Below are 22960 nucleotides of genomic sequence, written 5' to 3' on the forward strand. Positions count from 1 at the left end.
TAAATTTATCTTTCTAAATAAAAATACAAGATGGGGCTTCCCTGGTGGCGCAGTGGTTGAGAGTCCGCCTGCTGATGCAGGGGACGCGGGTTCGTGCCCCGGTCCGGGAGGATCCCACATGCCGCGGAGCGGCTGGGCCCGTGAGCCACGGCCGCTGAGCCTGCGCGTCCGGAGCCTGTGCTCCGCAACGGGAGAGGCCACGACGGGGGGAGGCCCGCGTACCGCAAAAAAAAAAAAAAAAATACAAGAGCCATTTAGGGATCCTCCCAGTAATCTTAAAAATAAAATTAAAAGGATTCCTGTAAGCTGAAATGACGCAATGTTCACGCTAGTGAGAAGTTAGCTCTGGGTTAGCCCCCAGCTAGGGCCTGGGACCCAGGAAGGCAAACCACCCGCTCGTCAACCAGGAATGAACTGTGAGTCACAGACTCAACACCCTGTGTGCACACAGCCAAGCGGCTTCTGGTTTTAAGAACCTTTCATCCTAGGCTCTTGGATAAGAGAGAAAGAAAGAGAGAGAGAGAGGTCTCTAAAGAGTAAACAGACACAAGGAAATAAGGAAGTGAGGAATAAAAGGAAAAGAAAAATACAGAAGAGCAGCATGGGTGAAGTCTCCCATCTTGATTCCATCAGTTAAATCCCCTGGAGAACCTACAAAGTGAGTGGGCAGGTAGGGCAAGGAGTTGGAAGTGAGGTGAGGCCAGCTCTCCACTGACAGATCTCCCGTCTCTGCTCCACTTTGAAGTTGACCTGAAAGATCCTTTCATTGGGTTCTCAATATCGCTGTGGCTATAATTTAAACTTGAAACAGGAACAAAGTGTTTTTACTATTGAGTAAATCCTCTGTTCGAAGAGCAGCTTCCCCCCATGCAGATGGTTTGTCTCTGCTCCCCTCTTCTTGGGGGTGCATTTCGCCTCCACACTTCACACACACAGTTTGGGAAAGCATCACTTTGTAGAGCAAGTGGACACATACATCAGGACTGATCGTGGGTCCAAACAATAACAGTACCTTTTCTGAAGTTTTTCTTCCTCCTCCCGCCCCCTCTCCCCTCCTTCCTTCCTTCCTTTCTTGCCTTTTTTCTTTTCTTTTTTTCTTAGAAAAAATTTTTTTCAGTCTTCTGTTTTCTTTCCATACTAGTACAGTACTATTGCAAATGTAATGCTCATTACAAAACATTAAGACAAATACAAATAAGCAAACACACACAAAAAATCCAAACAAAGCCATGGACTACCTCGTCCAAAAATAACCTCAATTAACATTCTGGTGGAAATTCTGCCAGACTACCCATCTCCCTGTCTCTCTCTAACTTTCTCTCTGGTTCCTACACTTTCCAAGAACCCATCATTCTTTGTGCTACAGGAATCCTGGGAAGATTCTCAAATAGAAATGTGCCTGCTTATAGATATCACACCAAACACTTATCAGGCTTTTAGTAACATCATCAGTTTCTGGGAAGAGAGGAAGGCTTTGACCAAGGTCTGGGTTGGGGTGGAGGAAATGAGGAAGAATAGAAAATTAAGGGAAGAAAAGGTTAAGGAAGATTCTGAGCCTAGGGACCTCCTCCAACGTGATGGATGTTCCAATAGCAAGCACACACACACACACACACACAGGACAGAGGAAGGAAGGATTAGTGTGAAGATCCAATATTATTAGAAGTTATGGGGATATGAAATGAAGCATAGAAGATCCCTCTCTTTCTTCTCTGCCTCTCGTTTCTCTACCCCTCAGGCAATGTCTTCTAAGCAAACAGTCGGCATTTGGCCCGAAAGGGTCTCAAGCTCCAACATCACAACGATCCTGGTTCAGTACCCACCACAGCCAACAGTTGTTTCTGTGTCTCTTAACTCAAATTCCCTAGAGTAGTGGCTCCAAAATCTGGCTGATCATTGAAATCACTTGCGGCTTTCTAAACACACATTCCTGGGGGTCCATCCCAGGGACTCAATCAGCATCTCTGGCGAGAGAGTAGTAGGCCAATATCTCTCTCTTTGGGTGGACTCTGTTAGAGCTGCTGATTGGTTGCCCTGGGATCAGGTGTCCATCCGAGAACACTGAGCTGTGGCTGGGGTCGGTGGAATCCAAGACACACATGCGGGGTCATTTCAGGGTTGGGATGGGGACAAACACAATAACACATCTTTGTGACAATGCTCCTTCCAATCCATCCTCTACTGGCCACTGGGAGTTTTAAAAAATTTTATCTATCAGATCATGCTCACTCAGTGGATTCCCTATCTTTTTTTGGATAAGGATAAAAATCCTTAACATGGTTCACATAGAGAGAGAGGTGAGGGCTGGAACAGAAACAAACAAAAACACACAGGAAACACTAATTGCAAAACTGAGTATCTAGGGACCTGAATTATGGTTTGGATTCTGCATCATCTTGTCAGTGCTATAACGTCTCTGGCCTTAGTTTTCTCACTGTAAAAGTATGTGGTTGGATAAGATAATCTCTAATTTGCTCAGCTTTAACATTTTGATATTTCTTGGATCTGCACCACGGTTTGGGCGATAAGAAGCCATTCTGGGGTCGGGGGAAGGGGTTGGTTGGAGCAACATGGGTCATGAATACTTTCACCTCATATTAACTGGGGAGAAGTAACAGTGAGAAGTCAGTGATAATAAGGGACTCTGTTTGCAAGATCCTGATCAAATCTTGGCATCAAAGACAAAAAACAAACAAAACATATTCCTTCTGGCTTTTAAGGACACAATCAAATGATGCAAGTGAAAATCGGGATTCTGAGACTGTTCTTGCAAAAGACTCATTCTAAAGCCTGCTTATGAATGTCTCCAGGTTTCAGCTTGGAGAGTATATGGCAAATGATGAAATTTAGTCCCAAACAAACTGAAGAATTGATACAAGAGAAATGATATGAAAATAACCACCAAGAGAAAATTAAAAATTACTATGGATGACTGGTCACATTGCAGCTCATAATAGTCATCTGAGGATAGATGAAATAGCATGTCAACAATTCATTGGTTGGATGATTATAGTGACTCTTGTAAGTTGATGAAGAGGCTTGAGTTGCAATTTTTTAAGGAAGTTCAGAAATATTTCACTCATTTCCACTGATCAATGTGTGTGTCCCTGAGGTCAAAAATGGCATCCATCACTTTAACATGCTTGGACCTTTAACAATTTCCAACTAATCCATAGCAGTAGATGGAGGCCAATGGTTGGATGGAAGATGCTCAAAGACTCTTTCATCCATTATCCCACTTGCATCTTCCATCTACTTTGGAATTTGCCCCCAGTGTACCAGAATGCCCTTCTCTTCTGCAGGCCAGCCTTTCTCTCTCATCATTCAACCTATTATGAAATTTTATCTTCACCAAGAATGCTGTCCTTTACTAGATGGATCGGGGCTGATGACTTTTGATTCCTAATGCTTAACTAATCACTCCATCTTCTGTGCTGCCACATCATTTTATAAATACTACCATTATAAGACTTAGAGTATTAGTTATGTCGATCTGCCCATCTAGGTTGTATGTTTCTTTATAGCAGACCTCATGACCACTTGTGTTTGTATCTCCCACACCTACCATAGTGGCCAACACACAAATACTTAGAAAAAGAGAATTATATCAATGATGGGGGGCGGAGGGAATGGGGAAGGGGAGTTACCATCTCAGAGGGACTTTTCCTCCAATATATTTTATAACAGTTAAAATGCTACATATCGACAATGAAAATACAGCAGAACACAATGCGCTTTGAATATTAGTGATTCAAACAGAAAAATGCTGTGTAGGAAATATTTATTTATTTATTTATTTATTTTTATTTTATTTTATTTTTTTGCTGTGTGCGGGCCTCTCACTGTTGTGGCCTCTCCCGTTGCGGAGCACAGGCTCCAGACGCGCAGGCTTAGGGGCCATGACTCACGGGCCCAGCCGCTCCACGGCATGTTGCGGGCCTCCACTGTTGTGGCCTCTCCCGTTGCGGAGCACAGGCTCCAGACGCGCAGGCTTAGGGGCCATGACTCACGGGCCCAGCCGCTCCACGGCATGTGGGATCTTCCCGGACCGGGTCGCGAACCCACGTCCCTTGAATCGGCAGGTGGACTCCCAACCACTGCGCCACCAGGGAAGCCCGGAAATATTTATCTTGAATGGTGGTGCTTAAGGAAAAGAGAACAAGCTAGTTTAAATAAAGGAGGGTGAGGAAGTAAGGAGCTTCGGAAGAGATCCTGAGTGACCTGGGCGGTGTTCACATCTCCACCCAGCTCAGGTTTCACAGCACATGGCCTTCTTTTTCCTAGACATACCCATTCTTACGTGTTTCCGTCATATAAGATAATGTGCAGGCTAATGAGGTAGGAGCAGAAGCAGAGGAGAGAATGAGAATTAAAAAAAACGCCTGGAGGGATCTGAGCAAGTTGGAAGGAAAGAGGAGGGAAGTTGCTGTGGGTTGAATTGTGTCTCCCTCCCCCAGATTCATGTGTTGAAGTCCTAGTCCCCAGAAACTCAGCATGTGCCTTTATTTGGAAATATGGTTATTGCAGATATAGTCGTTAAGATAAACTCATGAGGATGGGCCCTGATCCAATATGACTGGTGCCCTTCTAAAAAGTAGAAATTTGGACACAGAGACCGCATGCAGGAAGAATAGCATGTGACTATGAAGACGACCATCCACAAGCCAAGGAGAGAGGCGTGGAACAGATCTTTCCTTCACAGCCCTCAGAAGGAACCAACCAACTGACAAGCTTGATTTCTGACTTTTGGCCTCAGAACTGTGAGACAATAAATTTCAGTTGTTTGGGCTTCCTTGGGGGGCGCAGTGGTTAAGAATCCGCCTGCCAATGCAGGGGACACGGGTTCAAGCCCTGGTCCAGGAAGATCCCACATGCCGCGGAGCAACTAAGCCCGTGAGCCACAACTACTGAGCCCGTGTGCCACAACTACTGAAGCCCACACGCCTAGAGCCCGTGCTCTGCAATGAAGAGCAGCCCCTGCTTGCCGCAACTGGAGAAAGCCCGCGCGCAGCAACAAAGACCCAACGCAGCCAAAAATTAAAAAAAAAAAAAATGTCAGTTGTTTAAGCCACCCAGTTTGTGGTACTTTGTTACAGCAGCCCTAGAAAATTAATCTATGAATGAAAGAGAACGTGTGTATACACGTATAAGAATGATTTCTTAGGAGGGAATGAACTGAATTGTGAACTGTGAAATACAGAGGTCTGAGGGGGATGGCTGGTGAAAGCCTCGTCCGATGAAGAAAAAGAATCAGTTCCCAGGGCTAGCCAGAAGATGGCGCTGTTGATAGGAACAGCTCGCAGAGGCGGAAAGAAGAAGCCGGTGGGTCTTTCCAATTTGTCAGATATTTGCAGGTGGAGTAGCCCGGACACAGTAATTGCTGGACATGCAGTCTACAGTCAAGCTGTGTCCAGCAACTTCGGTGATTCTTGGAAGGCTGTGAACAGAGACTGGGGGGAAATCTTTCTGATGGTTATAATCTAGACAGGCGCACAGGGTGGTATGCGGTCATGGAATTTAAACTTTTGCTGCATCTAAGTGAAATGCAGACTCCTAGAGGGTTTGTGACAGTGGCTGTACCATTCTCTTTGCACAGCATCTTACACAAAATTAGATGATTGTTCGTTGTGGTAATAATTTTATCCTTTTGAGCTTACTAAAAAGAGATCATTTTTTTCTTAAAAAAATTACATTTTTAGATCAATAGTATTTATATCTATTTGTATTTACCGCTACTTAAATCTCTGAAGCATGCTCCCATTTACTTCTTAGAATATTAACAGCTAAAATTTTAATGTAAAAATTATATATATGAAGAATCCAACAGTGACAAAGTAATAACGATAAGTGCTTACAAAGCATTTTCACATAAGAGCCCTGTTATCAAGGTAGATCTTACTGTTCCTGTTTTACAGGTGAGGAAAACTGAGACTCCTGGAGCTTAAGCAAGCAGGGAGTAGCAAAACAAAAACACACTAAAACCCAGTTCTTCCGACCCCAAACTGAACATTCTCTATCATTAATTAAATGTTTGAGAATTTTAGGAGCTGTTGGAAATACAAATCAAACCACAATGAGATATCACCTCACACCTGTCAGAATGGCTATGATCAAAAAACAAGAAATAACAAGTGTGGGTGAGAATGTGGAGAAAAGGGAGCCCTTGTGCACTGTTGGTGGAAATGTAAATTGGTGCAGTTACCATGAAAAACAGTATGGAGATTTTTCAAGAAATTAAAAATAGAATGATCATATAATCCAGCAATTACACTTCTGGGTATTTAGCCAAAGGAAATGGAAACACTAACTTGAAAAGAAATCTGTAGTCCCATGTTCATTGCAGCATTATTCACAATAGCCAAGACATGGAAGCATCCTAGGTGTCCGTCAATGGATGAATGAATAAAGAATACACACACACACACACACACACACACACACACACACACACACATAGTGGAATACTACTCAGACATAAAGAAGAGAAAATCCCACCATTTGGGATAACGTGGTTGGACTTGAGGGCATTATGCTAAGTGAAATAAGTTAGAGAAAGACAAATACTGTACAATCTCACTTACATGTAGAATCTTTAAAACAAAAAACAACTGAGCTCATAGCTGCAGATGGTGGTTGCTAGAGGTGGAGGGTGGGAGGTGGGCAAAATGAGTAAAAGTGGTCAAAAGGTATAAACTTCCAGTTATAAAATAAATGCCATGTAAATAAGGGATGGAATGTACAGCAGGGTGACTATAATTAATAATACTGTACGTGGGACTTCCCTGGTGGCACAGTGGTTAAGAATCCGCCTGCCAATGCAGGGGACACGGGTTCAAGCCCTGGTCTGGAAAGACCCCACATGCCGCGGAGCAACTAAGCCCGTGCGCCACAACTACTGAGCCTGCGCTCTACAGCCCGCGAGCCACAACTACTGAGCCCATGAGCCACAAATACTGAAGCCTGCGCACCTAGAGCCCACGTTCCACAACAAGAGAAGCCACCGCACTAAGACCGTGCACCGCAATGAAGAGTAGCCCCTGCTCGCCGCAACTAGAGAAAGCCTGCGCGCAGCAACGAAGACCCAATACAGCCAAAAATAAATGTAATTAATTAATTAAAAAGAAAAAAGATCCCATTTAAAAAATAATAATAAAAATAATACTGTATGTGCACTTGAAAGCTGCTAAGAGAGTAAATCTTAAAAGTTCTTATCCCACTCTTTCCAAGATGGCGGAGGAGTAAGACGCAGAGATCACCTTCCTCCCCACAGATACACCAGAAATACATCTACACGTGGAGCAACTCCTACAGAACACCTACTGAACGCTGGCAGGAGACCTCAGACCTCCCAAAAGGCAAGAAACTCCCCACGTACCTGGGTAGGGCAAGAGAAAAAAGAATAAACAGAGACAAAAGGATAAGGACGGTACCTGCACCAGTGGGAGGGAGCCGTGAAGGAGGAAAGGTCTCCACACACTAGGAGCCCCTTCGCGGGCAGAGACTGCGGGAGGCGGAGCGGGGAGCTTCGGAGCCGCGGAGGACAGCACAGCAACAGGGGCGCGGAGGGCAAAGCGGAGAGATTCCCGCACAGAGGATCGGCGCCGACCGGCGCTCACCAGCCCGAGAGGCTCGTGTGCTCACCCGCCGGGGGCGGGCGGGGCTGCGAGCTGAGGCTCGATTTCGGTTTCGGTCGGAGCTCAGGGAGAGGACTGGGGTTGGCGGCTTGAACACAGCCCGAAGGGGTTAGTGCGCCACGGATAGCCGGGAGGGAGTCCGGGGGAAAGTCTGGACCTACCCAAGAGGCAAGAGACCTTTTCTTGCCTCTGTGTTTCCTGGTGCGCGAGGAGAGGGGTTTTAAGAGCGCTGCCTAAAGGAGCTCCAGAGACGGGCGCGAGAAAAGCTCGGAAACCAGAGACGGGCGGGAGACGCTAAGGCTGCTGCTGCCGCCACCAAGGGGCCTGTGTGCGAGCACAGGTCACTGCCCCCACCCCTCTTCCGGGGAGCCTGTGCAGCCCGCCACTGCCAGGTTCCCGGGACCCAGGGACAATTTCTCAGGGAGAACACACGGCGGGCCTCAGGCTGCTGCAACGTCACGCCGACTTCTGCCGCCGCAGGCCCGCCCCGCACTCCGTGCCCCTCCCTGCCCCCGGCCTGAGAGCGCCAGAGCCCCCGAGTCAGCGGCTCCTTTAACGCCGTCCTGTCTGAGCAAAAAGCAGACGCCCTCCAGCGACCTACACGCAGAGGCAGGGCCAAGTCGAAAGCTGAGCCCCTGTGAGCTGTGAGAACAAAGAAGAAAAAGGGAAATCTCTCCCAGCAGCCTCAGAAACAGCGGATTAAAGCTACACAATCAATTTGATGTACCCTGCCTCTGTGGAATACATGAATAGACAGCGAATCATCCCAAATTGAGGAGGCGGACTTCTAGAGCAAGATCTATGATTTTTTCCCCTTTTCCTCTTTTTGTGAATGTGTATGTGTATGCTTCTGTGTGAGATCTTGTCTGTATAGGTTTGCTTCCACCATTTGTCCCAGCGTTCTATCCGACCATTTTTTTTTTTAATTTTTTTCTTAATAATTAATTTTAATTTAAAGAACTCTGTTATACTTTACCTTCTTTCTATCTTTCCTTCCTTCCTTCCCTTTTTGAGACAACGAATCGTCCCAAATTGAGGAGGTGGACTTGGAGAGCAAGTTTTATGATTTTTTCCACTTTACCTCTTTTTGTGAGGGTATATGTGTATGCTTCTATGTAAGATTTTGTCTCTATAACTTTGCTTCCACCATTTGTCCTAAGGTTCTATCCTTCCCTTTTTTTTTTCCTCTAAATAATTATTTTTTTAATTCAATAACTTTATTATACTTTATTTTATTTTACTGTATCTTCTTTCTTTCTGTATTTTTTCCTTCCTTCCCTCATTCCTTCCTTCCTTCCCTCCTCCCTCCCTCCCTCCTTTCTTTCCTTCTTGCCTTCTTCCTTTCTTTTCTTCTTTCTTTCTTTCTTCCTTCCCTCCTTCCTTCCTTCCCTCCTCTCTTTCTTTCTTTCTTTCTTTCTTTCCTATTTCCTCCTACTTATACTAATTCTCTCTACTTTCTCTCCCTTTTATTCTGAGCCGAGTGGATGAAAGGCTCTTGCTGCTCCAGCCAGGAGTCAGGACTCTGCCTCTGAGGTGGGAGAGCCAACTTCAGAACACTCGTCAAGAAGAGACCTCCCAGCCCCACATAATATCAAACGGCGAAAATCTCCCAGAGATCTCCATCTCAACACCAGCACCCAGCTTCGCTCAACGACCAGCAAGCTACAGTGCTGGACAACCTATGCCAACCATATAGCAAAACAGGAACACAACCCCACCCACTAGCAGAGAGGCTGCCTAAAATCATAATAAGTCCACAGACACCCCAAAACACACCACCAGACGTGGACCTGCCCACTAGAGAGACAAGATCTAGCCTCATACACCACAACACAGCCACTAGTCCCCTCCACCAGGAAGCCTACACAACGCACTGAACCAACCTTAGCCACTGGAGACAGACATCAAAAACAACGGGAGCTACGAACTTGCAGCCTGCAAAAAGGTGAACCCAATCACAGTAAGATAAGCAAAATGAGAAGACAGAAAAACACACAGCAGATGAAGGAGCAGGATAAAAACCCACCAGACCTAACAAATGAAGAGGAAATAGGCAGTCTACCTGAAAAAGAGTTCAGAATAATGATAGTAAAGATGATCCAAAATCTTGGAAATAGAATGGACAAAATGCAAGAAGCAGTTAACAAGGACCTAGAAGAAATAAAGATGAAACAGACAATGATGAACAACACAATAAATGAAATGAAAAATACTCTAGATGGGATCAATAGCAGAATAAATGAGGCAGAAGAACGGATAAGTGACCTGGAAGATAAAATAGTGGAAATAACTACTGCAGAGCAGAATAAAGAAAAAAGAATGAAAAGAACTGAGGACAGTCTCAGAGACCTCTGGGACAACATTAAACGCACCAACATTCGAATTATAGGGGTTCCAGAAGAAGAAGAGAAAAAGAAAGGGACTGAGAAAATATTTGAAGAGATTATAGTTGAAAACTTCCCTAATATGGGAAAGGAAATCGTTAATCAAGTCCAGGAAGCACAGAGAGTCCCATACAGGATAAATTCAAGGAGAAATACGCCAAGACACATATTAATCAAACTGTCAAAAACTAAATACAAAGAAAGCATATTAAAAGCAGCAAGGGAAAAACAACAAATAACACACAAGGGAATCCCCATAAGGTTAACAGCTGATCTCTCAGCAGAAACTCTACAAGCCAGAAGGGAGTGGCAGGACATACTGAAAGTGATGAAGGAGAAAAACCTGCAACCAAGATTACTCTACCCAGCAAGGATCTCATTCAGATTTGATGGAGAAATTAAAACCTTTACAGACAAGCAAAAGCTGAGAGAGTTCAGCACCACCAAACCAGCTTTACAACAAATGCTAAAGGAACTTCTCTAGACAAAAACACAAGAGAAGGAAAAGTCCTATAATAACGAACCCAAAACAATTTAGAAAATGGGAATAGGAACATACATATCGATAATTACCTTAAATGTAAATGGACTAAATGCTCCCACCAAAAGACACAGATTGGCTGAATGGATACAAAAACAAGACCCATATATATGCTGTCTACAAGAGACCCACTTCAGACCTAGAGACACATACAGACTGAAAGTAAGGGGATGGAAAAAGATATTCCATGCAAATGGAAACCAAAAGAAAGCTGGAGTAGCAATTCTCATATCAGACAAAATAGACTTTAAAATAAGGACTATCAGAAGAGACAAAGAAGGACACTACATAATGATTAAGGGATCGATCCAAGAAGAAGATATAACAATTGTAAATATTTATGCACCCAACATAGGAGCACCTCAATACATAAGGCAAAAACTAGCAGCCATAAAAGGGGAAATCGACAGTAACACATTCATAGTAGGGGACTTCAACACCCCACTTTCACCAATGGACAGATCATCCAAAATGAAAATAAATAAGGAAACACAAGCTTTAAATGATACATTAAACAGGATGGACTTAATTGATATTTATAGGACACTCCATCCAAAAACAACAGAATACACATTTTTCTCAAGTGCTCATGGAACATTCTCCAGGATAGATCATATCTTGGGTCACAAATCAAGCCTTGGTAAATTTAAGAAAATTGAAATTATATCAAGTATCTTTTCCGACCACAACGCCATGAGATTAGATATCAATTATAGGAAAAGAGCAGTAAAAAATACAAACACATGGAGGCTAAACAATACACTACTTAGTAACGAAGTGATCACTGAAGAAATCAAAGAGGAAATTAAAAAATACCTAGAAACAAATGACAATGGAGATACAACGACCCAAAACCTATGGGATGCAGCAAAAGCAGTTCTAAGAGGGAAGTTTATAGCAATACAAGCCCACCTTAAGAAGCAGGAAACATCTCGAATAAACAACCTAACCTTGCACCTCAAGCAATTAGAGAAAGAAGAACAAAAAAACCCCAGAGTTAGCAGAAGGAAAGAAATCATAAAAATCAGATCAGAAATAAATGAAAAAGAAATGAAGGAAACAATAGCAAAGATCAATAAAACTAAAAGCTGGTTCTTTGAGAAGATTAACAAAATTGATAAACCATTAGCCAGACTCATCAAGAAAATAAGGGAGAAGACTCAAATCAATAGAATCAGAAATGAAAAAGGAGAAGTAACAACTGACACTGCAGAAATACAAAAAATCATGAGGGATTACTACAAGCAACTCTATGCCAATAAAATGGACAATCTGGAAGAAATGGACAAATTCTTAGAAATGCACAAACTGCCAAGACTGAATCAGGAAGAAATAGAAAATATGAACAGACCAATCACAAACACTGAAATTGAAACTGTGATTAAAAATCTTCCAACAAACAAAAGCCCAGGACCAGATGGCTTCACAGGCGAATTCTATCAAACATTTAGAGAAGAGCTAACACCTATTCTTCTCAAACTCTTCCAAAATATAGCAGAGGGAGGAACACTCCCAAACTCATTCTACGAGGCCACCATCACCTTGATACCAAAACCAGACAAGGATGTCACAAAGAAAGAAAACTACAGGCCAATATCACTGATGAACATAGATGCAAAAATCCTCAACAAAATACTAGCAAACAGAATCCAACAGCACATTAAAAGGATCATACACCATGATCAAGTGGGGTTTATTCCAGGAATGCAAGGATTCTTCAATATACGCAAATCTATCAATGTGATTAACCATATTAACAAATTGAAGGAGAAAAACCATATGATCATCTCAATAGATGCAGAGAAAGCTTTTGACAAAATTCAACACCCATTTATGATAAAAACCCTGCAGAAAGTAGGTGTAGAGGGAACTTTCCTCAATATAATAAAGGCCGTATATGACAAGCCCACAGCCAACATCATCCTCAATGGCGAAAAACTGAAAGCATTTCCACTAAGGTCAGGAACAAGACAAGGTTGCCCACTCTCACCACTCTTATTCAACATAGTTTTGGAAGTTTTAGCCACAGCAATCAGAGAAGAAAAGGAAATAAAAGGAATCCAAATCGGAAAAGAAGAAGTAAAGCTGTCACTGTTTGCAGATGACATGATACTATACATAGAGAATCCTAAAGATGCTACCAGAAAACTACTAGAGCTAATCAATGAATTTGGTAAAGTAGCAGGATACAAAATTAATGCACAGAAATCTCTGGCATTCCTATATACTAATGATGAAAAATCTGAAAGTGAAATCAAGAAAACACTCCCATTTACCATTGCAACAAAAAGAATAAAATATCTAGGAATAAACCTACCTAAGGAGACAAAAGACCTGTATGCAGAAAATTATAAGACACTGATGAAAGAAATTAAAGATGATACAAACAGATGGAGAGATATACCATGTTCTTGGATTGGAAGAATCAACATTGTGAAAATGACTCTACTTCCCAAAGCAATCTATAGATTCAATGCAATCCCTATCAAACTACCACTGGCATTTTTCACAGAACTAGAACAAAAAATTTCACAATTTGTATGGAAACACAAAAGACCCCGAATAGCCAAAGCAATCTTGAGAACAAAAAATGGAGCTGGAGGAATCAGGCTGCCTGACTTCAGACTATACTACAAAGCTACAGTAATCAAGACAGTATGGTACTGGCACAAAAACAGAAAGATAGATCAATGGAATAGGATAGAAAGCCCAGAGATAAACCCATGCACATATGGTCACCTTATCTTTGATAAAGGTGGCAGGAATATACAGTGGAGAAAGGACAGCCTCTTCAATAAGTGGTGCTGGGAAAATTGGATAGGTACATGTAAAAGTATGAGATTAGATCACTCCCTAACACCATACACAAAAATAAGCTCAAAATGGATTAAAGACCTAAATGTAAGGCCAGAAACTATCAAACTCTTAGAGGAAAACATAGGCAGAACACTCTATGACATAAATCACAGCAAGATCCTTCTTGACCCATCTCCTAGAGTAATGGAGATAAAAACAAAAATAAACAAATGGGACCTAATGAAACTTCAAAGCTTTTGCACAGCAAAGGAAACCATAAACAAGACCAAAAGACAGCCCTCAGAATGGGAGAAAATATTTGCAAATGAATCAACTGACAAAGGATTAATCTCTAAAATTTACAGGCAGCTCATGCAGCTCAATAACAAAAAAATAAACAACCCAATCCAAAAATGGGCAGAAGACCTAAATAGACATTTCTCCAAAGAAGATATACAGACTGCCAACAAACACATGAAAGAATGCTCAACATCATTAATCATTAGAGAAATGCAAATCAAAACTACAATGAGATATCATCTCACACCAGTCAGAATGGCCATCATCAAAAAATCTAGAAACAATAAATGCTGGAGAGGGTGTGGAGAAAAGGGAACACTCTTGCACTGCTGGTGGGAATGTGAATTGGTTCAGCCACTATGGAGAACAGTATGGAGGTTCCTTAAAAAACTACAAATAGAACTACCATATGACCCAGCAATCCCACTACTAGGTATATACCCTGAGGAAACCAGAATTCAGAAAGAGTCATGTACCAAAATGTTCATTGCAGCTCTATTTACAATAGCCCGGAGATGGAAACAACCTAAGTGCCCGTCGTCGGATGAATGGATAAAGAAGATGTGGCACATATATACAATGGAATATTACTCAGCCATAAAAAGAAACGAAATTGAGCTATTTGTAATGAGGTGGATAGATCTAGAGTCTGTCATACGGAGTGAAGTAAGTCAGAAAGAGAAGGACAAATACCGTATGCTAACACATATATATGGAATTTAAGAAAAAAAAATGTTATGAAGAACCTAGGGGTAAAACAGGAATAAAGACAGAGACCTACTGGAGAACAGACTTGAGGATATGGGGAGGGGGAAGGGTGAGGTGTGTTAGGGCGAGAGAGAGACATGGACATATATATACTAACAAACGTAAGGTAGATAGCCAGTGGGAAGCAGCCGCATGGCACAGGGAAACCGGCTCGGTTCTTTGTGGCTGTCTGGAGGGGTGGGATAGGGAGGGGGGGAGGGAGGGAGACAAAGAGGGAAGAGATATGGGAACATAAATATATGTATAACTGACTCACTCTGTTATAAAGCAGAAACTAACACACCATTGTAAAGCAATTATACCCCAATAAAGATGTTAAAAAAAATAAAAAATAAAAATAAATAAAAAATAAAAAATAAAAGTTCTTATCCCAAGAAAAAAAAATTGTAACTAAAAAAAAAAATTTAAGGAACTGATAATAGGAAATGATACCACAGGGTTCAATGACTTCAGTTATTTAATAGTCTATGTGCCATTTGTCGAGCTATTTATCCTAAAAAGCCTATGAAATTTTAATAGAAATCCAGTGTTGATTATATACTTCTCAGAATAGAAAAAAATGTAGACTCCTGAAATTGCACAGAACAGGTTTGAATGTCTCTAGTTTGGGCAAATTTTTCAATGTCTTCAAACTTCAATTTCCTTAACTGTCAAAAATAGGTAGTAATAGGTGCCTCATAAGCTTCAACAAACTAAAATACATTAAGAATGTAATATAGTTCACAGTACCAAATGGGCCTGGCTAAATGGTAACTCCCTTATTCTCCATAAATAAGAGAGCAACTGGAGGCTTAGCATGCAAAGAACATGTTTTCTCTCAAGCAAATGTCTAGGATCAAAGTCATAACATGCAGCGTGGACTGCCTCACAGCCACACAGGGCTGCCAGGCACACCAGCAAGCGCACTGCTTTCCCACTTGCTTCTTAGAACGAAGTGAGTAGGAACATTCCTCTTTCTTGAAGAGGCACATTTCTCCCTGGCTTGTGGGGCAGGCAGTTCTGAGGGTTTCATGCCCTTCGCTGACTTAGTGGGAGTTTTGCACATAGGAAGAAAGAACAGTCTGCTGTAAAGATGCCTGCTGTGGTTCAAAGAAGGTGATTTTACCATAAAAGGAGTAAATTATATGACTTCTTTAATGTCATCCAGATGATTTTTCTCCTTTTCATTTTTTAAGCTTTGCTTACAATTCCACAGTATTTCCTCACAACTCGAGCCCACCTAGGCACAAGCCAGAGCTTCAACGGTCCTAAACAAGGATTGCAGGGTGGAACTTTTCTGACTGTGCCTTTTTAATTTCAGAATTCCATTTTACATGAACCCTTTCCATGAAGAGGAATGTTTATGTAGTTTACAAAATGTTTAAGGTATATTAGTTCATGAATTTTAGAGCTGGTCATATTGACTAGGGGTCAGCCAGACATTTTCTGTGAATATCCAGATAGTAAATATTTAGGCTTTGTGGACTGTATAGCTTCTATCTTCTGCAACTACTCAACTCTGCCCTTGAGAGTGAAAAAAGCCAGAGAGTTCCAATAAAATTTTTATGGACAATGAAACATGAGAGTAATTTAATTTTCACATGATACCAGAAAACTCTCTAAAAACATTTTTTCCCTTAGTTTACAAGCTATACAAAAATCGGCATAATTTGTCTAGACCAGAACTAGATGATTATAGTCATAGAATCAGTGGTGGATCCATCGAAGATCTTAGCTTCTCAAAGCCCTTCATTTGATAGCTGAGATTCTGGAACACAGAGAAATTAAATACTTTCCTCAAAGTCATACAGCTAGAAGAGTTATGGGTCAAAATATCCATCTCCTGATTCCTAAATCAGATTTTTTCAAACCGTGTCATTCTACCATAATCTCCTTGACTCATACACATCCATGCAAGCATCCATGATGAATTTATAATTAATCTGTGGACATAAATAAGCCCTGTCTTATTTATGTAATTAAATAATTACATTATTTAAATAATAATTTAATTATTTGTCTTATTTATGTAATTAATAATTTAATTATTTGTCTTATTTATGTAATTAAATAATTACATTATTTAAATAATTTAAATAATTAAATTATTTATGTAATTAATCTGTGGACATAAATAAGCCCTGTCTTATTAATCTGTGGACATAAATAAGTCTGTCTCCAAATAAGCCCTTTTGATCTCAACTTGGAGAGACTTGGACTCTGCAAAAGGACTTCTTTAACTGTGTTACTTGCAGCCTAATGTTAGGGTCAAAGAAAGCATGCAAGACCTCTCTGTCATGACTTATATCACTACTAAAGTTGAATATTAGAATCTTTGAGCTAAAAGGGTCATTGGAGATTGTCTTGGCTCACACCTTCAAATTATATAAGAGAAATCAAGGTCCGGAGAGCCTAAATGAACTGCCCAAGGTCACTCATTGGCAAGATCTAGAAGACAGGTCTTTGGACTCCTAGGGCAGAGCTGTTGCAATTGTACCTTATGGTCTGACAGTTTATGATTATGAACATGAATAGTTTATGAAAAGGAATTTTATTGCTTATAATTAAAGCGTGTCTTTTGCGTTAAAGTCCAGAGAAGAAGTATAATAATTATCATTAATTCCCAACTTGTTCTAATCTGTCAGGAACTAAACTAGGCATTGCTTAATCCTTTCCTTCTGTATCCCCATTTTGCAGATCAGGAAACTGAGACTTGAAGGATTTACGATAATTTATTCCATGTTACGTAGCTAGTAAGTGATAGAACCATAGTTCAAATTTACTTTTCTCTTTAAAACCTGAGCTCTTCACTTTCCACATCACCTCTGTTGGGTGCTTTTGTTTTAAGCCACAGAAATTTTTGCAACAAACTGGTATAAATTATAAGAGGGATTTCTTGGGGCAGGGAATTGAAAGATGGAAATGTGATTTCAAGTGTCTTTCAATCAGAGCCCTGTGGGTGGTGGTGGGATGAACTGGGAGATTGGAATTGACATATATACACTAAGATGTATAAAATGGATAACTAATAAGAACCTGCTGTATAAAAAGATAAATAAAATAAAATTAAAAAAAAAAAATCAGAGCCCTGTGACCCCTGGCTCTGCCTTCCCTGGCTTGTTAGCTAGTATCTCAGGTGGCTTCACATAGGCCACATGTGTCCTCATGCACAGCCAGTGAGGGCAAAGATGAAGAAACTGAGTCATCTATGGAACGAACAAACATCCCGATCCTGGGGCTCCGACTGGAGTAATCCCCAGACTGGTCCATAGGCTGAGGATGGAATTAATCCTCAGAACTCATCACTGGCACTTAAGGTGAGGTTAATCCACCCAAAATGAACTGCTGTCACGTAATAGAGGGAGAGGGTTCTCCCTCTGAAAAGGAAATTTTAGGGGCTGTTAGAAAAGCAGGGAAGAATGACATTTTATTTTATTTTTTATCTTTCAGCCATGCTGCATGGCATGCAGGATCTTAATGCCCCCGACCAGGGATGGAACCCGTGCCCCCTGCGGTGGAAGCACGGAGTTCTAACCACTGGACCGCCAGGGAATTCCAAGAATGAATATTTTATGGGCAACAAATGAATTTACTTTACCACCTTCATACCCACCCCATTGTATTGATAGGGTCAAAGACACAAAGTTGGCACCATAAACCTTGATAATGGTGTCCTTGACTGCTTGCTATAAGGTGGTAGGGGAGGAATTGCTCAAGGTCCGTGAGGCACACCAATGTTTAACAAGCAGATTTGGATCCTTGCCTGCACTTTAGGCATTATTAGATGCATAAGTATCAGCCTATCACGGCAGGACCTTCCCAAAAGGTATGCAAGCTTTTCCTGGGGGCTAAATCTGCACTTTGCAGGGAGAAAGTAAGGGACTGATAGTGACCCAACCTCTAGAACCCAAATTCAACCTCCCATTGCCTGCCCAGTTCCCGTGTCAGTCATCTCAGACACCCCAATCACCCCCTTTTAGAATAGCCCTCATCACAAAACACTGAGATGACCGTTACATGTCTAGTGTCTCCATGAGACCTCAGTCTCCTTAGGGAAGGACCAGTTTTTACCCATCTTTGGCCCTCAGCCTGGAGTAGCATCTCACCCACAGAAAGGGGATGACTATAACCAGATAGGCAATGCCAGCCATGAAAGGGGGACTCGGCTTGAGCCCTGGAGTGCTGGAGTGGTCACTTAGCTCCTCTGAACCTCCCCTCCAATAAAATGAGAGAACAATATCTGCCCCATGGGATTTCCTGAAAAGCACATTATAAAATGTAAAGTGATGAAAGTGTTATTCCTTTCAATTTTTCACTAATTCTAAGATCCACATTTTCATGCGTTTTAACGTCTCTGAAACTGAGATCCATTCTTGCAATGGACTGAATGCTTATGTTTCCCCCAAATTCGTGTGTTGAAAACTAATGCTCAAGGTGATGATACTAGAAGGTGGGGCCTTTGGGAGGTGCTTAGGTTATGAGCCCCTGTGAAGGAGATTAGTGCTTTCATGAAAGAGACATCACAGAGGTCCTAGCCCTCTTGCCATGTGAGGTTACAGCTAGAAGGCACTGCCTGTAAACCAGAAAGCAGGCCCTCACCATACACCAATCTGCCAGCACCTTGCTCTTGGACTCTGAACATTTGAGTTGAACAACATTCCTGTTGTTTATAAGCCATCTAGTCAATGGTATTTTGTTATAGCAGCCCGAACAGACTAAGACAATACTGCAATCCACATATGAGTATGCACCATACTTTAATCGACAGTGTTTTGTCTTATGTAGTATCTCTTAGTATTACATAAAATAATGGTGAATCTTACAGTTAAAGGTGTCTGAGCGTCAACAAAACATGATGTTATCGATATCCATGCATTATTTTGCCTCTGACAAATGCCCCAAAACCTGCCTAAGAATCAATTATTTTATTTGATGTGAAACCAAAAAAACCCCAAAACAAATGAATAAACGTAATTAAATAGAAACAGAGTCATAGATACAGAGAACAAATAGGTGGTTGCCAGAGGGGAGGGGGCTTTGGAGAGGAGATGAATAGGTGAGGGAGATTACGAGGTGCAAATTTTCAGTTACAAAATAAATGAGTCACAGGTATGAAATGTACAGAGTGGGGAATATAGTCAATAATTATGTAATATCTTTGTAGGGTGACAGATGACTAGACTTATGGCGATTATTTTGAAATGTATAGAAATATTGAATCATTATGTTGTGTACTAAGAACTATCAGAGTGTTGAGGTCAATTATACTTCAAAAAATAAACAGACTCGGGGCTTCCCTGGTGACGCAGTGGTTGAGGGTCCGCCTGCCGATGCAGGTGGACGCGGGTTCGTGCCCCGGTCCGGGAAGATCCCACATGCCGCAGAGCGGCTGGGCCCGTGAGCCATGGCCACTGAGCCTGTGCATCCGGAGCCTGTGCTCCGCAACGAGAGGGGCCACAGCAGTGAGAGGCCCGCGTACAGGAAAAAAAATTTAAAAATAAAATAAAAAAATAAACTCATAGAAAAAAGAGATCAGATTTGTGGCTACCAGAGGCACGGGGTGGAGGGATGGGGACTTGGATGAAAACAGTCAAAAGGTACAAACTTCCAGTTATAAGATAAGTAAGGATTAGGGATGTAATGTACAGCATGATAAAGATACTGAACATTGCTGTACATTATATATGAGAGTTGTTAAGAGAGTAAATCCTAGAGTCCTCATCACAAGGAAAGAAACTTTTTTCTATTATGTTGCATCTATATGAGAGGATGGATGTTCACTAAACCTATTATGGTCATCATTTCATGATGTATATAAGTCAAATCGTTATGCTGTACGCCTTAAATGTATCCAGTGCTGTATGTCAATTATAATTCAATACAATTGGAAGGAAGAAAAAAAGCATCAACTCTTCTATTTGTCAATATCAAGAGATTGCCTCAACAGCCCTCAGAGCATCCTGGATGCCTTTTATAACTCCCTATCCATCTGACGTGTATCCAGACCTTTTGGGAAATGACCTTACTTTCCATTACCATCTTATCACCACTGCTACCAAGCTTTAAGTAATGGGAAGAATTCTGCAATGTCTTGGAAGGAATACTTTTAGTTCTGCTCTGGTTTTGTCACTAATTAGCTGCATGTCTAATCTCTGTCATCTGCAAAATGGGGGTGCCAACATTTTTCTCACAGTTATGCAAGGTCGAACGAGATCATATATGTGGACGTCCTTTAAAATTACTGCATTCTGAAATCTGGTGAACAGAAAAGCCTCTCTTCCCCTTGGTATATTTACCAATCTTGGGCAGCTTTCAAAAACCACACTTCAGAAGAAAGGGTGTCTTTTTTGTTGTTGTTTTGTTTTTGTTTTTTTTCTTTAGCGGTACGCGGGCCTCCCGCTGCCGTGGCCTCTCCCGTTGCGGAGCACAGGCTCCGGACGCGCAGGCTCAGAGGCCATGGCTCACGGGTCCAGCCGCTCCACGGCACGTGGGATCTTCCCGGAGCGGGGCACGAACCCGCGTCCCCGACATCGGCAGGCGGACTCTCAACCACTGCGCCACCAGGGAAGCCAAGCCCCCGAGAGGGTGTCTTTTGAGGTGCATTTGATTGCTTCCTACATTCACCACACGATCACTGAGATGATTTCTGTTCTCCAAAAATCTACAAGACATGGACAACAAAGTGACTGTTACATTTGACCAGCACCCGGTTTCCGGTAAGAATGTGAACTCATTGCTTCAAAAGTCAGTGTCCCCTTGACTTTGCCTTCCGGCAAGAACTATTTCCTTTGCAGGCGCCTACTCAGGGAAAACTTATTTTGATGTTTTCAAGACACAGCAAGATTTAACTTGAAACTGTGAGTTTCTTTCAAAGTCACTTACCACAGACAAGCACCTTTTTTATGGTTGTTGATAAGTAGTAATCATTTACATCCGGCCCTCGGTATCCACGGGTTCTACGTTGGACCAGCGAGTGGTTGGTTGAATCCATGGATACGGAACCAGTGGACACCGGGAGCGGGAGGGGCAGCTGTACTATGCCATTTTATATAATGGACTAGAATATCTGCAGGTTTGGGTATCTGTGGGGAAGGAGGGAGGGAAGGGCGCTTCCCTCCTCCACTGCCACCCCCATACTGAGGGACTACTGTGTTTGCAGTTTCTTCTTTTTAACTTTGTGCTTTCCCCTACTTTGCACACTATTAAAACTGAGTTTGTCTGTTACTTGGCTCAGGCTTAAATTATGAAGTGGGAGTGGGGTGGGCATTAGGACAGTACCTAATAGATATTTAGTGCCCACTTTGTGCTCAATTTACCCACATCACCTTGTTTCTATAGACAGCTCACAGCAATCTGAAAAAGTTCAGTGTTCTATATTTGAGACGAAGGCACTGAGGCAATTTGTCCAAGACCATAGAATCAGAACTGGACCCAACCTCCCTGATCACAGACCCCCAACATTTTGTTTTTGATTTTAGGTTTTGGTTTTGTCTGGGTATAAGGGGGAAAAGGGGGGGGTGAATAAAAAACTATTTGAGCAAGCATTTGGCATTATGTGTTTAATTCTCTTAAACCGGAGGTCAGCTTCTACTTTCTGTATGTGAAAATGAATTTGTCAGTGGATCATTTTCCTAGATTCTTAAGGCATTACAGAGCAAGTCTCTAGCTAAAGGCATTCCATAAAGCAGACAGCCTTAGGGGAGGAGTGGGGCATAAATTACATGAATGAGTTAGTACAAAGCTGCTAATAAAACCTACAACACAGGTAAAGGCAGAGGGTATAATTTTCTGACAAAGCTATTTAGTGCCAACTACCAAGAACTAAAAATATTAAAAAGTAAATATTTTTTAATTAAATTGCAAAACGAGAGATTTACCTAAAGAGGAAAACAAAAGTATTTCCAAGCCTGAGATTTATTAGTATAAATAATCACAAAGAAAGGATTTCTTTTTGATTTTAGAGTATGTTTTCCTTGGACAGTGGAAAGAAAAGAATTGCATTGTGCACTTGTTAAACTTCGCTTGTGATTACAGTTCATAAGATACAATTCTTATAATGTATTCAATCTTTTTCATTTCATAACTTTTTTGCTTATTTTTAATGTGTGATTATTGTATTGTTTTGCTACTTTCATAGCAAAGTTTTTTTTTTTTCTTTTGTTACTTTCCTAGTCTCTAAAGAGTAAAAGGAATTCCTCTTTGAGAAGTCTTTACATGAGAAAGGAAAAAAATTAGCTCTGAAATTAATTAGATTTCTCAGACTCACAGATACAGACAACTTTATATTCCTGGTTTCTTACAAAAACCATTAATAGTTTAAATGATTTAAGAACATAAAATAAAATGAAACTTCCAGGATTTTTGGTTAACAAAAAAAGTACAGAAAATATAATATGTTTGGAGAGGAAGGTGGAAGAGAATGTCTATGGAAAGTTAGGCTAGCACTTGATTAAAGCGGAAATTATTTCTAAAATATCATCAAGCAGAATTTCTGCATTAACAGAAAACGGAGCACCGTTTATATTCTTTCTTTTTTTTTTTTTTTTTTTTTTTTGTTT

This window comes from Lipotes vexillifer, unplaced genomic scaffold (genome assembly GCF_000442215.2).
Source record: "Lipotes vexillifer unplaced genomic scaffold, Lipotes_vexillifer_v1.1 scaffold35, whole genome shotgun sequence".
In the NCBI taxonomy this organism is placed as follows: domain Eukaryota; kingdom Metazoa; phylum Chordata; class Mammalia; order Artiodactyla; family Lipotidae; genus Lipotes; species Lipotes vexillifer.